Source organism: Ornithodoros turicata, unplaced genomic scaffold (genome assembly GCF_037126465.1).
Source record: "Ornithodoros turicata isolate Travis unplaced genomic scaffold, ASM3712646v1 Chromosome17, whole genome shotgun sequence".
NCBI classification, from domain to species: domain Eukaryota; kingdom Metazoa; phylum Arthropoda; class Arachnida; order Ixodida; family Argasidae; genus Ornithodoros; species Ornithodoros turicata.
Genome location: NW_026999326.1, coordinates 1,284,263 through 1,297,538, shown reverse-complemented (window position 1 = coordinate 1,297,538; position 13,276 = coordinate 1,284,263). Strand labels below are relative to the sequence as shown.

At 44.3% G+C, this 13,276-nt stretch overlaps 1 pseudogene; it reads left to right on the top strand.

Moving 5' to 3' along the window:
• LOC135372822 (piggyBac transposable element-derived protein 3-like) overlaps positions 1 to 10,176 on the top strand; it is a 90,538-nt pseudogene extending 80,362 nt beyond the window's left edge.
• The last annotated feature ends 3,100 nt before the right edge of the window (positions 10,177 to 13,276 follow it).

Below are 13,276 nucleotides of genomic sequence, written 5' to 3'. Positions count from 1 at the left end.
TGCAAGGCGCACCTTCAAGTGAACGCTTACAGCGAGCAGCCCCAGAACTCCGATGCCTTATGCAAGCAGCACGAACAGCTGCTTTACGCTTCAGCATAATTTTTGCATACTTCCCAGGGCTGGTGTTGTACACTGCCTTATGTAGAGCACGATGGTACTGCTTAGAGTTGAAAGACACGACAGCTCCTGAAGCCCGCATTCCGAATGATCCCCTCTGGGAAAAGTTTATTCTTTTACCGCCAGAAAACTTTGCAACGAGAGAATTGAAATGTTCTGCAGCATTATTGTTAACGTCAAGGATCAAGCTGCTACCATTGTTTGCCAAACGACTCATCGCTACAAGGATTTCATTGAAAAGTCCGCATTTCCTGAGCTCTGGGACGTGATTGACTTCCCCTTCTTTTGGACCACTGCAAAAGTAACCCGCACATTTTGCGTGGTCGCCGAACACATGGAGTGGCCCATTACGGATATCAGCCACCAGGTTCCGAATCTGATCTTGTTTGCTGAACTCGGCCTGCTCTTTGCGATAGTGAATAGCCCTAGCAACTCCAACTCTTAGTCGAACAGCATTATCCAGAAGTAGCTTCTTCAACGATGGGGGAATGGGGGTTGTTCTCTTTGCCAAAGCAACATCTCGAAGACGACTTACATAGTTTCGAAGAAGGTGGTTGCGACATTCTACCTTCTGAACTACCTGATGCTGGTACGGTGCAGCTTCAAGAATTGACTTGTATGTGCTCGAATCACCGTCAGCGATCAACTGCAAGTACTTTACCCCGTGCAACTCAATGCTGCGCCTGAAGCCTTCAACGACGATATCCTTCTCCATACTGGTAGAGCTGCTGTCCCAGTTCTTGAAGCACAGATGCTTTTTTGGGCTCGACCCTGCCTTGGAACTTGCGCACAGTGTACAAAATTTGTTCCGGACGCCTAGGAACAGTACTTTCTTTGTGCGGTACCCAACAATTACAGCCTGCAAAAACGAAAAAATGTCAGGATTGTATTCCACAAAACTCTACCCCCAATGACAATGTTTCGAGGAATTATGCATTTGTACGCGTATCATACGAATTAATGCCACAGGATGTATACCACTCTAGAAAGTGTGTTTACCAAAAGACAGCAGTGCCACTAATAGCACCAGAGGGGTCAACTTTTTCCTCCAAATAAATGCTCATAGTGTTCTTTCCACAAATGGTGGGCACAGACTTCCTGTATATCCCGTCTGCCAAGCGGTGTGCAAGATAAATCCTCCTTTTTCGGGCACCTTTATTAAGTGTAGATAAAAATTTTTACTTACCAAGCCAGAAAGAGCGTCGTACTTGTTCTTGTATGAACGTTTGCACCAAGCACCATCGGCAACGACCGTAATTATAGGAAAACCGTCAGCATCGACGTCCCCAGCCTCCCTAGCTAACCGAGCTTCCTCAATGCCTGCTTTTCTTATTTCTTCCCAAGCTGTTTCGTCGATTCCTTTAGCAACAATATCCTGATACTTACTGTACGTGCTACCAGCCATGCCGGGTATGTCCAGAGCACCTAGGAGCTCGCGAAGGCCTGAGAAACCAGAACCTATAGACACGATACCGTTCACTGCTGAGGAATTGACGTCCATGCGTTGTTGAACAAGTTGATCAACTGGTGCCTCTGTTGTGACTACATCTTTCCTCAGACACATCCTGCACTTCAAACTGAAAGAGCTACACAGACCTCGCCGATGTTCTGATACAATTTCCATGTCAGCCAGGCCGCAACCAAACGGACTATGTACCGACAAACTTTGCAAAGACGAGAAGAAGTGATCAATCTCCACTATACGCCGACCATTCACACTGCTTGTGCGCTGACTCTGTGTCTGGTGAACATTGCCAGTATCGAAAGATGAAGATCGACTGGGTGTAACAGCGGCAGTGATTGGAACGGGACTTGCTCTGGAACCGGCAAGCTCGTCACAACCTGAACTGCAGGGGACTACATTATCTACCTCAGCTGAATCAGCAAATGACGAATTTGAAGGACGAATTTCGCTTGTGCTCGAAGCGAAACAAGCATTCCGACCGGCATCAGTTACAGTTTGAGGAACAACACTACCACCAAAGGTTGAGCCTACAAGGGTATCTGCGCGATGTGGAGCCGTCGAAGTGCAACGATCACTGGGAACAGCACGGCTGGAGCATCCTGCATTACCAAAATCTCTCAAATCCGCAGGCTCCGTCACATGCCTGCCTCTACCACGTAAATTCGCAAAGTCCTTCTTCTTACGTTTCCGTTGTCCGTAGACGTGACTTCGAGCCATAATGGGTAAATACTATGAACACGCAGAAAACACACAAGGACAGAGAGCAAATGAACAGGACAAGAAAGTGAAAAAAACGCGTAACTTAGCCACGAATTGGTCACTTCAGGACGAACCGCCGAAACCACGGACGCCGATCAGCTGCTGCGCAATACGCGGATGGTTACGAGCGGACTACGTTCGGGCGCTGCGAGCGGACGGCGCCACCTTCCGGAATCAGTGGTAAACGCCTTGGATGCATGCCTGTACTCACTTTTAATTCTTTTTCGGAAAAACAGAATGCTAAAAACACACAAAAAACGCGTCATTTGAATCCTGAAACATGTCCCCGGTTAACCTCAGAAGCGGATTGTTTTTATTTGCTTTCATTTATTTATTTGGATTTTTTGAAGCTGTAGCGACAAAATTCATTTCTTTTTCTTTTTTTAAAAAAAATTACAACGCTAGAGCGATATTTCAGTTCCCAGAGTTAAGATGTCTTGACGTCACCTTTCCGATGAAAGTTTCCGCATTCCGATCTGTCTCGTAGTTCAGCCACAAAACCTATGCAAAGTTCACATAGAAAACAGAGGGGTTCCCACCTTCAGGGGTCCGTAAAAAAAAATTACAACGCTAGAGCGATATTTCAGTTCCCAGAGTTAAGAGATCTTGACGTCACCTTTCCAATGAAGGTTTCCGCAATACGATCTGTCTCGTAGTTCAGCCACAAAACCTATGCAAAGTTCACATAGAAAACAGGGGGTGGTATGTCCTCTTAAATCCTGATAAGATAAATATTATTGCTCATCCTTATGGGAGGCACTAGCTATAAAACAAGGTGTTCCTTTTTTCGGGCGACATATCTTAAAAAGACAGCTTTCATTAGCAGAGTTTTGATTTTGCTGTAAACTTAGCGGAAGCTTTGTAGTGGAAGTGGTAACTTGGAGTGGAAGCATTTTGGGTGTGGTTTTAGAGGGCATATTGCAATCATAGCCTTGAAGTCCAGCCTCCATATCATCTTAACTGCACTCTCAAATTAGTGCCTGCGCTATACCGGTGCTTGAGTTATTAGCCTAATTCATTCATTCACATTCGTGGGCTGCTTCAAATGGAAACTAAGTGGGGAAAAGGACAGCAGTGACGTCCAAATCTTTGCCTTGCTCTACATCACAGAAAGAAGTCATATGCGATTCTGACACACCCCTGTCATGGTATGGTTGATGCTTGTTTTCTTTTTGCTTTCTTTTGTTCTTTTTTGTGTTCCTATTTCGAGTTGGCTGTGCACGCAGCAGCTGTTAACGCTCAAGTGAAAGCCGAGACTAGTCTCCAGCGAATAATATTGGCGCCACAGTGGTCGGGTTTTTGGCTGACCGTGGTTCTTTAACGTGCGCCGAAACCGTGACAGACAGCACACCATATTTAAGGTCCCCTGCGGAAGACCGTGTGGCCGAGCAACTTGTACCCTTCCAACAAGTTGTCACTGTCGGGCCGGGTTCGAACCCACAATCTCGGGATCAGTAGGCGGACACGCTACCGACTGAGCCACCGAGGAGGGCGTCTCTAGGAGGATGATGTGAGTGATACACCGACTGTGAACACAAAAAGAATGAAAGAAAGCAAATAGAAAACCAAAAAGTGCAGTGCGCATCACAATAGGGACCTGTTGGAATCTAATGTTTCTATGGCGTACGACAAGGCAGAGATATAGATGTTGTTGTCACTCTTACCGCTCACCACATGTTTTTTTTTTTTTTAATTTTAAGCAGCCTGTGGAGGTGAATTAATTAGACTAATAACTCGGGCAACGGAAGTGCTTGGGGAAATGTGACCGTGTAGTTTAATAATAAGCTGGGCTTCAATTGCACAGTTGCAATATGCCCTCTAATGTCACCCATTAAAAAAAAAGTTAATCAAAATATTCTTGTTAATTAGCCGCTGAACTGCATAAGCGTTCTTTGGCTTGGTAACCGGCACTCCGAGTAGCTTTGCTGTATATACATGTATGTAAATAAAAGCTGCACAAATGCAACTTGCCTTTTTTATAAAAAAAAGCATGTTGCAGGTAAAAAAAATTACACTGTATACGGTGCTGTAGGAAGTGGATAATTTATTCCCACGTGTTCTGATGCTGTGCTTATGGTGTTTTGCCATCCGAAGTTCAGCGCAAAAAAATTATGCCTTCCTCTCTACAGAGATACAGCTTTGCCACGATATGCTGCAATATGATGTCCTTTGCATTTTACTCCACCTTTAGAAATGCTCATTCTCATAGCATAAAATGTAATTCTGACATCATGTAAATTTGTCTATTCTTATGCAGGTATTTATGACCGCACCTTGAGCAGCGCACAGCCCTTGACAAGGTTGGCCGACGGACGGGTAAATTCACCGAACTACAACTTTGTTGTCGTGTTTGACAATATATATTTTATTGCAGTTCCATATCAGGAATGGATTTTTCCTGACAGAGGCACAAGGTCTGAAAACATTCAGCAACACGAGGCCAACGCTTGTAATGAAAGATATGGCTAAAATTATATGGGGAGACTCCGTCCTTGCTCAACGCACATACAGTGGGAAGGCTTGACCAAAGGACCGCCAGGATCCTGATACCCCATCAAGGAAAGAGCTCACACCAGCGAAAGTCGCCCTTATTGTCGGTACGATCACGAACAATTCTTTCCTGCTTTGTATATAAGTGTGCTCATTTTTACGCTGAGCTGTATTTACGTATACCTGATGCATAATGATCTTGTATATTTAATACCTGTATTTTGAACACTTATCTCAAACTCAAACTGAAATCTCATTAACTCTTTAATGATAAAAAATAGGTGCAGACAAACAATAAACCCAGCTTAATCGTCAGGGTGCAGTGCACCCTGAGGGAACCTTCCGTCCATCGCATGACGGGCCCTGAGGGTGTACTGCACCCTCTGTATGGAGCAAGAACACAGGGCAAGCTAAAATAGCCTGCTGTTGTCGGTAATCAAACTATTTCCACTTGATTGTTCTCATTTAATGTATAAATGATTTATCAGAGCCACCTCCTTATTCATATTTACTATTATTTTGAAATCATGAAATATCTGCAAAAATACGAAGAAAATGCCTAATTAGCAAATATTTGTCATATTTGACATGAAAGGAACAGAAAAGACTAACGGATAGGGATGGCGTTCAACTGGTTTATTGACCAACAACAACTCGGCCAGGAAGGTAAAGTAATACAAAGGCGACCTCCAGAGGGGTCGTCAGTGTCCTTGAGAGCTGTGTCTTTCCACGTTCCCATCATGTGAAGCCTTAACCAACATTCTCTTCGTCTTCTCAGGCTATTAGTCACACATCCAGGTTCCTTCACAACCAGTTCGCCCTTTTTGAATCAGTTTTAACAGAGTCGCTTCACCTCTCCTGTGACCGCAATGTGTAGTGCTGCCGCTTGTATATGTGTCCCACACCATTTCCTTGACTGCGATTACTGTTCACATACTACCTTTTATACTCCTAAACGAAATGGCTGAATGTGTTTCTTTGTTCTTTTTCTCCCTGTGTTTGCATATTTCGGTAGCACAATTGATCCTTCCGAAAAGTCTTGCACCTCCCCGCTTCCGGGAGATATCCTCTCCAAGCCTTCATCATTGTGAATGCCACTATGCTTTTCTCGTATTCTGGCATCATTTTTGCAGTTTGCAAATTTATTTATTTATTTATTTCAAAAAACCCCAAGCGTCCGAAGAACATTACATGGGGGTGGGAACATCAAGAATACAATGACAACGAAAACACAGGAAAAAAGGAAACAAAACAACAACAGAATCTTGGAATAACAGAATAAGAACAAATACAACCAACTATACAGAGGGATAACCCAGAAATACAACAAAACTAACATATTTGAAGTTGAAGAAATCGAGAAAGGGAGCTGCGGAAAACTCTATGGTCGTTAAAGGGACTATGAAATTTCCCGAACCTCCATACTTTTTTTCGATGGAAACTGTTCTTCCCGCAGAGAAACTAATATGCCACAAATTTTTCCGGACGAAATCACTCCACTCTGCGAGGAGCGCGCGCTGGAAATGTCTCTTCCGCGTTCCTCCTCTCTTGCGCATATTTCCCTGCCGATGGTGTAACTGTACGGACCGCTCTTCGGTTCCCCGTTACGTCACCGGTGTTGCACGATGGCAAGTAATGCCGCGAGCTCGCGCTGTGGCTGCCGCCACTGCCGAAATCTGCCGATCGCGCGAAAGCTGCTGTCATAGAGATTTCCACTCCCGATGAACGCATACGCGGGATCCTACGGCGCATGCTCCTGGCGGGATTCCTCGGCTCGGCAACACGTCACGATGACGTGTTGCTGAGCCGGCCGTGGTCGCGTCAAGTTACCTGTTGTGTCTCCGCTCGGCAGCTCGTCACGGCGCGGCGCCAGCTGTCCTCCCTTCGCCGCTCCGTTTAAATTCGCTCCCGAGAAATCCCCTCGCGCGACGAAAGTAAAATTTCGGTTCTAGACTCAGAAAAATGTCTTCTTTCGAACGAAACGAAGAAAAAAATCGTTTCATAGTCCCTTTAATGGTTGCAATTGATGACGGGAGGCTTACTACGTACCAGAGTGGTGAAGGCTAGAAGCTTGAGATGGGCAGGGGCAGATTTCAGAGTGCATCTGACAAAGCCCAAGGTGTGAGAGGCATTGGACACGATATGATTAATGTGGAAGATTAAGTTGGAAGAGTGGTGAGCACCAAGGTATTTGTAGGAATCTGTGCGCAAATCCGGAACTTTTTATCGTGGACCTCTCCACCTGTACTATTGAATATCAGCTGGTTCATGATTCTTTATTTTAAAGAGAGTGGTCTACTGGAAAGGTGATAATGGTGGGCAAATGAACTCATGGCAGGGTTACATGGGGAGGTGACACAGAAGATGAAGCAACATTGTTACATTGATTCATATGAAATGGCAATCTTGTAAAAAGAATCCTGAATCCATGACTGCATTTCCAAATAGTATATGATGACAATAAATAATGTATGGATTCATCTGAGTAAGAAACATTATCGTTTTTATTGACATATTTCTTAATACTGGTTATTTCAGATATTGTCACATACTGGGGCAAGCAGACGCAAGTAGATGTATCTTCATACATCGAGAAAAGAGGTGTCATTCTCTTCGAAAAGATCCAGGATGCAAGAAAGGCTGTAAAGAGGTGCATTCCTATGTGAAGCACCATCGTGAGCAGCGGTCACTCGCACAAGTTATTGTTGCAGTGTTAAGTGTCTGCAGGAGTTACTGCAAGCAATGAACAGTTACAACATCATTGTCACTTTGTCTTTTTTTTTCTTGCTGCTATGACAACATTTCCGTCAGTCCACACTGCAGTAAATGTGCAGTACATTCAGTGATCTAAGAAGATAGAAGCTGGTTGAAGATGTTTTTTTTATTATTTATGTCATCAACAGTAATATCGCAAACTGTTCTACGAAGTGCAGCTCATGAAGGATAAATGGGGTGTGCTGTATACTTTATTTGAGCCTACAAATCTTTGACACTTGCAAGTGAATAAAAGTGCCCTGTTTGTCTGTACCTGTTTTGCTGTGGACTTCCTGGATAGTAGTGGAAATACTGCTCACTCCATTAGACACCAGACACCGGGAGCGCAGGGGAAGATCCATATTCAGCGCAGAAAGCAAGGCTAGTTGGTTGAAACGCATGGCACATATGAACGACCAGAAATGCAACAAACGATAGAAGTCAGGTTCGAACTGACAACTGAACTTCTTAATTTAGACGGCAAGCACAGCCCTACAAAAGCAGAATCAGGTCACGTAAGGAAGGGGGAATGCGGCTACGTGGGCCCCACAAAGACAGGCTCCTCTTCACCTGTCTTGTGCAGCGGCAGCCAGCCACATTTCCCCTTCCTTAAATGACCTGCTTCTGCTTTTCAGTTCTTCAGATTCTGGTTGTGTCAGTTCAAGCCTGTCTTGTATGGTCTGCCGTTTTCCTGCTCATTGATTTTTGGAATGCGTGTAATATTAGCTCTTATCATCCTATTCAGTCTTTCTCTGCGTGCACATTCTGAGTGAGTTGTTGTACATTCGGATATATTGTCTCATTTTACGCACATGTTTTGCACCCACAGTTCTATTAGTAACTGCTGCAGACTTACACGCCACTTTTCTGAGTCTCATTTGTGTGTCATTCACATTTTTTGCTAATGTACTGACTCATTCGTCCTTCACGGGGTTGTGCAATGTACCCTTGCTTTGTGCTCCCTCTTTTCTTAATCTCATTTCTGTTTTATTAACATTTTTGCTAATATATTGGCTCATTAGTCCTTAACGGGGGTATGTAACGTGCCTATGTTCCCAGTATCTTTTTGCAATGTTTCGGTATACTACGTAGATACTATATCATTCACAGTGCTGAATACAATGTAGAACTGTAGGCTCGCCATAAATATTTTAATAGGATGATATACATGTGCACAAAATCAAGCTTCTTTTCAGCACTGGTCTAATCATCCCAACAGCTATGTAGCTACTTTTCGTGTCCTTTAGCTGAGAGAACCATTGCATTCGGACCGGGACGCTCCGCATCCGACACCAATTTGGGATCAGGGCCCGGACTGGTCCCACTGAAATACCATCCGTCAAGTGGTCCCAGTTCCTGACTGTTCCCACTGAAATACCATCCGTCAAGTGGTCCCAGTTCCTGACTGGTTCCAGATCCCAATCAGTCCCCATTCCAGAGTGGTTCCCTACAGGGACCACCTGGGAATGGGGACCAGCATGAGACCTGTCTCAAAAACCACTTTGAACTGGTCCCACTCTAGATTTTTGCCTGGGATTCATGAACGGTGTCTTCAACTTCAACTTGAGGAAGAAAACTCGATTGATGAGCAAATACCCTTCGAAGGTCATGTGGGCTTCAAACAATATGTGAAATCAAAACCGACGCCTTGGAGAATCAAGCTTTTTGCCTTTTGCGGCAGAAGTGGGTTGCTTTATGACTTCACGGTGTACCAGGGTAAAGAAACCATCCCGGAAGGCGTGAAGAAAGACTATGGGCTGTGTTCTGGGGTTGCAGTTCATTTGACTAAGCGGATACCGACTCGCTGCAAATACCAGCTATATTTCGACAATTACTTTACATCGGTCCCTCTCTTGTACCACCTGTCCTCACCGGGCATCCTCGCGGCTGGTACCGTTCGAGCCAATCGCTTTTTGAAATGCCCAGTTCTATCGGCAAAGGCAGAGAAATCAAAACCGCGAGGCCATTCAGAGGAGTACGTCACTTCTGACAAGCATGTTGTAGTAACATCTTGGAAGGACAACAATATTGTGACTCTTGCTTCAAACTTTGTGGGCATCGGCACCACAGGCCAAGTACAAAGATGGGACAAGGAACAGAAGAAACATATCCTTGCAGAGCAGCCTGAGGTTGTGTCAAAGTACAACCGAAGCATGGGAGGAGTAAACAAACTTGATTTCATCCTGAGTGTCTACCGAACCAGAATACGTTCGAAAAAGTGGACCCTCAGGGTCATATTCCATTTTGTCGACATTGCGGTCTGCAACTCATGGCTGGAATATGTTAGAGAAAACAGTCACCTCCCAAAAAAGAAATGCCTCGACATGCTCAACCTCAGGCTGTGTCTGGCCGAGGCCCTTCTCAACGCAGCACCAGTCAACACAAGGAGACGAGGAAGGCCGCTGTCAGATGTATCAAACACACCACCCCCACCGCCAGCAAAGCAGCCACGGATGCAACGACCCTGTGCAGATGCAAGATACGACGGCGTAGAGCACTGGCCAGATGCACGGAACCAGACCGAGCCCTCAAGGTGCAAACTTGAAGGCTGTCGCGGCAGATCTAGAGTGAGAGAGAAACTGAAGTTCTGAGGCTGGAACACATAGAAAGGGACAGATACAAACAAAGCCTCAAATTGCCTAAGAAATCAACGATGAAAGTGTGACGTGTGTAATGACGTATGAATGACGTACGTAATAGACGTATGGATGTGTGTATGAGTGAGCAAAAACGTAAGAGTGAAAGGAGGGTGAGTGAGAGTGAGTGGCTGGTTTGTCGTCCCTTGAGCACCCCGAAAGTCGCTGGAGAGGCGTGTTAGCTTAGCTCAATTGGTAGAGCCCTGGACCGGTAATCCAAAAGATGTGGGTTCCATCTCTACAACTGGCTAGCCTTTTCAATGACTTTATTCTTTCATCGCAGATCTAGAGTGTTCTGCACAAAGTGCAGCGTCTCGTTCTGTCTCACCAAAGAAAAGAACTGCTTCCGAAACTTTGACATAAAAAATTGAATGTTCTACCTCCCCTGTGACGCAATGTACACAATTGTGTACACCTGTGCAAAACCTTCCTGCTGCATTTTTATTGCAGGTTTTCTGAACGAGGGGCAATAAAGTGTTTAGTACACATAGCAGTAGACAACGATTTATTCTACAGTATATTTCTTACTAAGCGTCTGAAAGGGTTAAGCACAAAAAAATCAACACTGTAAAAAATCTCATCGATTTAAAGCTTTCTGGCAGGTGTTTACACAGCCTATAGGAAAACCATAAAGTTGTAACTCTAGTGATATGGTGCTGCCATAATTCGTATGTTGTTTGTGCACCGGAAACTGAAATATTAAAAGGAAATTATTAGCGGCAAAACATGGGGAATACAGTTGCAATGTTTTGTATTACACGGAAATACGGACTTCACTGATGCCGTCTAACTGCAACGACATGCATGAAGCCCAAGCAAGTAATTTATCCTGCAACATGTGGGGGTTTCGTGGAAAAGACATCTGTGTGACATTGCAAGTATTACTCTAGAGACATGAATAAATAATCCCTTTTGTTTGCTTATAATGAAAAAAAAGGAGAAATTGAACTTGTCTCCCGACTTGTTCTGCTGCTCCTAACATAAATTATCATCCCCCCCCCCACTCCCTAAAAATACTGCTCATGTGCTCTGCTCGCAAGTTTGCTGTTCACTATGCACATGTTCGCTATTCAGAAGTCCGTCCACTAGTCATACGTTCACTAGCAGTCCACTATTCACAGTTATCCCAGGATCATGCACAGAGAATACTAAAAAGTTGTATCCATCCCACAGCTCTGAACACAAGTGCCGCCAAGGCAGCATCCCTAGTGTTCGGTGCCCAAAGTCCCAACACTTTCACTATATTGAATACACTGCTGTCTAGTCGAGCCCTTTTCGTTTCATAATCTGGCCGTGCATGTTTCTGTTTTACAGAGTTGCAGTGGCTTTGCATTTGTGAGCAACATGTTGTACTTAAAGCTTAATTTATGTGCATACATACATACAGCATGTGATGGTGTGGGTATGATCAAGATTGGGTCAAGTGGGTGCAAACACTGGCACTGTATTTTTTTTAGTTAACCCACTCTCTTGCCTTGATCAGTAAACATTTGAACCTAGACACCTTGCCATCTTGGTTTGATATGTTAACACCTTGTTAACACCTAAGTAACACCTAAGTTAACCTTGTAGAAACCATTGTATGACAGCTTCCCTAAACAATAAAAACAAGAGCAACGTGTCATGTGTTAGTTGCCAAAACAGAGGGCTCCCAGTAATACCCAACCAGCAGTGGCCCCAGCCAAACATAAAAAGCAAGTTGTAGGCATCTCATGACCATGTCAAATACATCTTGTCACTATTCCTAACCAAATTAACTTAGACATGTTTTTTCTGGAGCTACAATTCTAGTTATGACTGGTAATGGTCAATGATTGTCTCCAATGAGCAATTCCGTGGTGAATCTGTTATGTGCATGAGATATTGCATAAACAGGTGACGCGTGAAACTGATGATCCTTCGTCCTGAGGTGATAACCACTTTTGTCTCTTTGTCCATTACCATCACAGTCATGAGCAGAGATGAGAGCTGACCATGAGACACACAGACTATCATAGCCATGGGATACAGAGTGAAAAATAAAATCAGATAATATAACTTACACCACAAATTGCGATTTCAATATTCCTCATGGAACGTGCAATGTGGGCATTTGCTAAGTCACAAAGTTACCAAAGTAATGTTTTGAAACAGAAAGACTCTCGAAATTCCTGGACCACTATTTAAACCATATTCCGACAACACTGCCATCGCATGTACAAGACACACCCCACCTCCTCAGAATAATCAGAGATATAAACAACACTCGTACATTTGGTAGGGACACAATACTAGCCACGCTGGATGTGACATCACTGTATACTAACATCCCACACAACGACGGAATCACAGCCCTCTGCAATACCCTTTCTACAACAAACACCAGAAAAGACACGGAAACCATACTCGCTCTAATGGACTTGGTCCTTAAACTGAACTACTTCGAGTTCAATGGCGAACACTACCTACAAGTACACGGTACAAGTATGGGCACACCTGTTGCACCCACATACGCAAATATCTTCATGGGGTTCTTAGAAAACAAAGTTCTCAGCGCCCTCTCATTGAAACCCACGGTGTACCTTCGATACATCGATGATATACTGATAATATGGGAACACGGGGAACATGAATTTCAAAAGTTCATAGATCTACTGAACACCGCGCATAGCAACATAAAGTTCACATCACAACAGTCAACTCACTTAATTAACTTCCTCGACACCACAATATCACTAGACAACGGCAACCTCATCACAACCCTGTACAAAAAGCCAACTGACAAACAACAATACCTTCACTTCAAGAGTCACCACCCGCGTCACTGTAAGGTTGGAATTCCTAATGGGCAGAGTGTAAGACTACGCAGAGTTTGTTCAAACGACACAGATTACGCTGAGAAGCTTGACGAACTCTGCAGTACACTTGCCCAAAGGGACTATCCAGACTCCCTCCTAACCGAATTCCGTCGCAAGGCACTTACACTCGATCGAGACGAGGTTCTGGAAAACCGAAAAAATCCTGACGCGTGCCAAATAAGCTTCATCACAAGATATTCCAACGCACTTCCAAACAT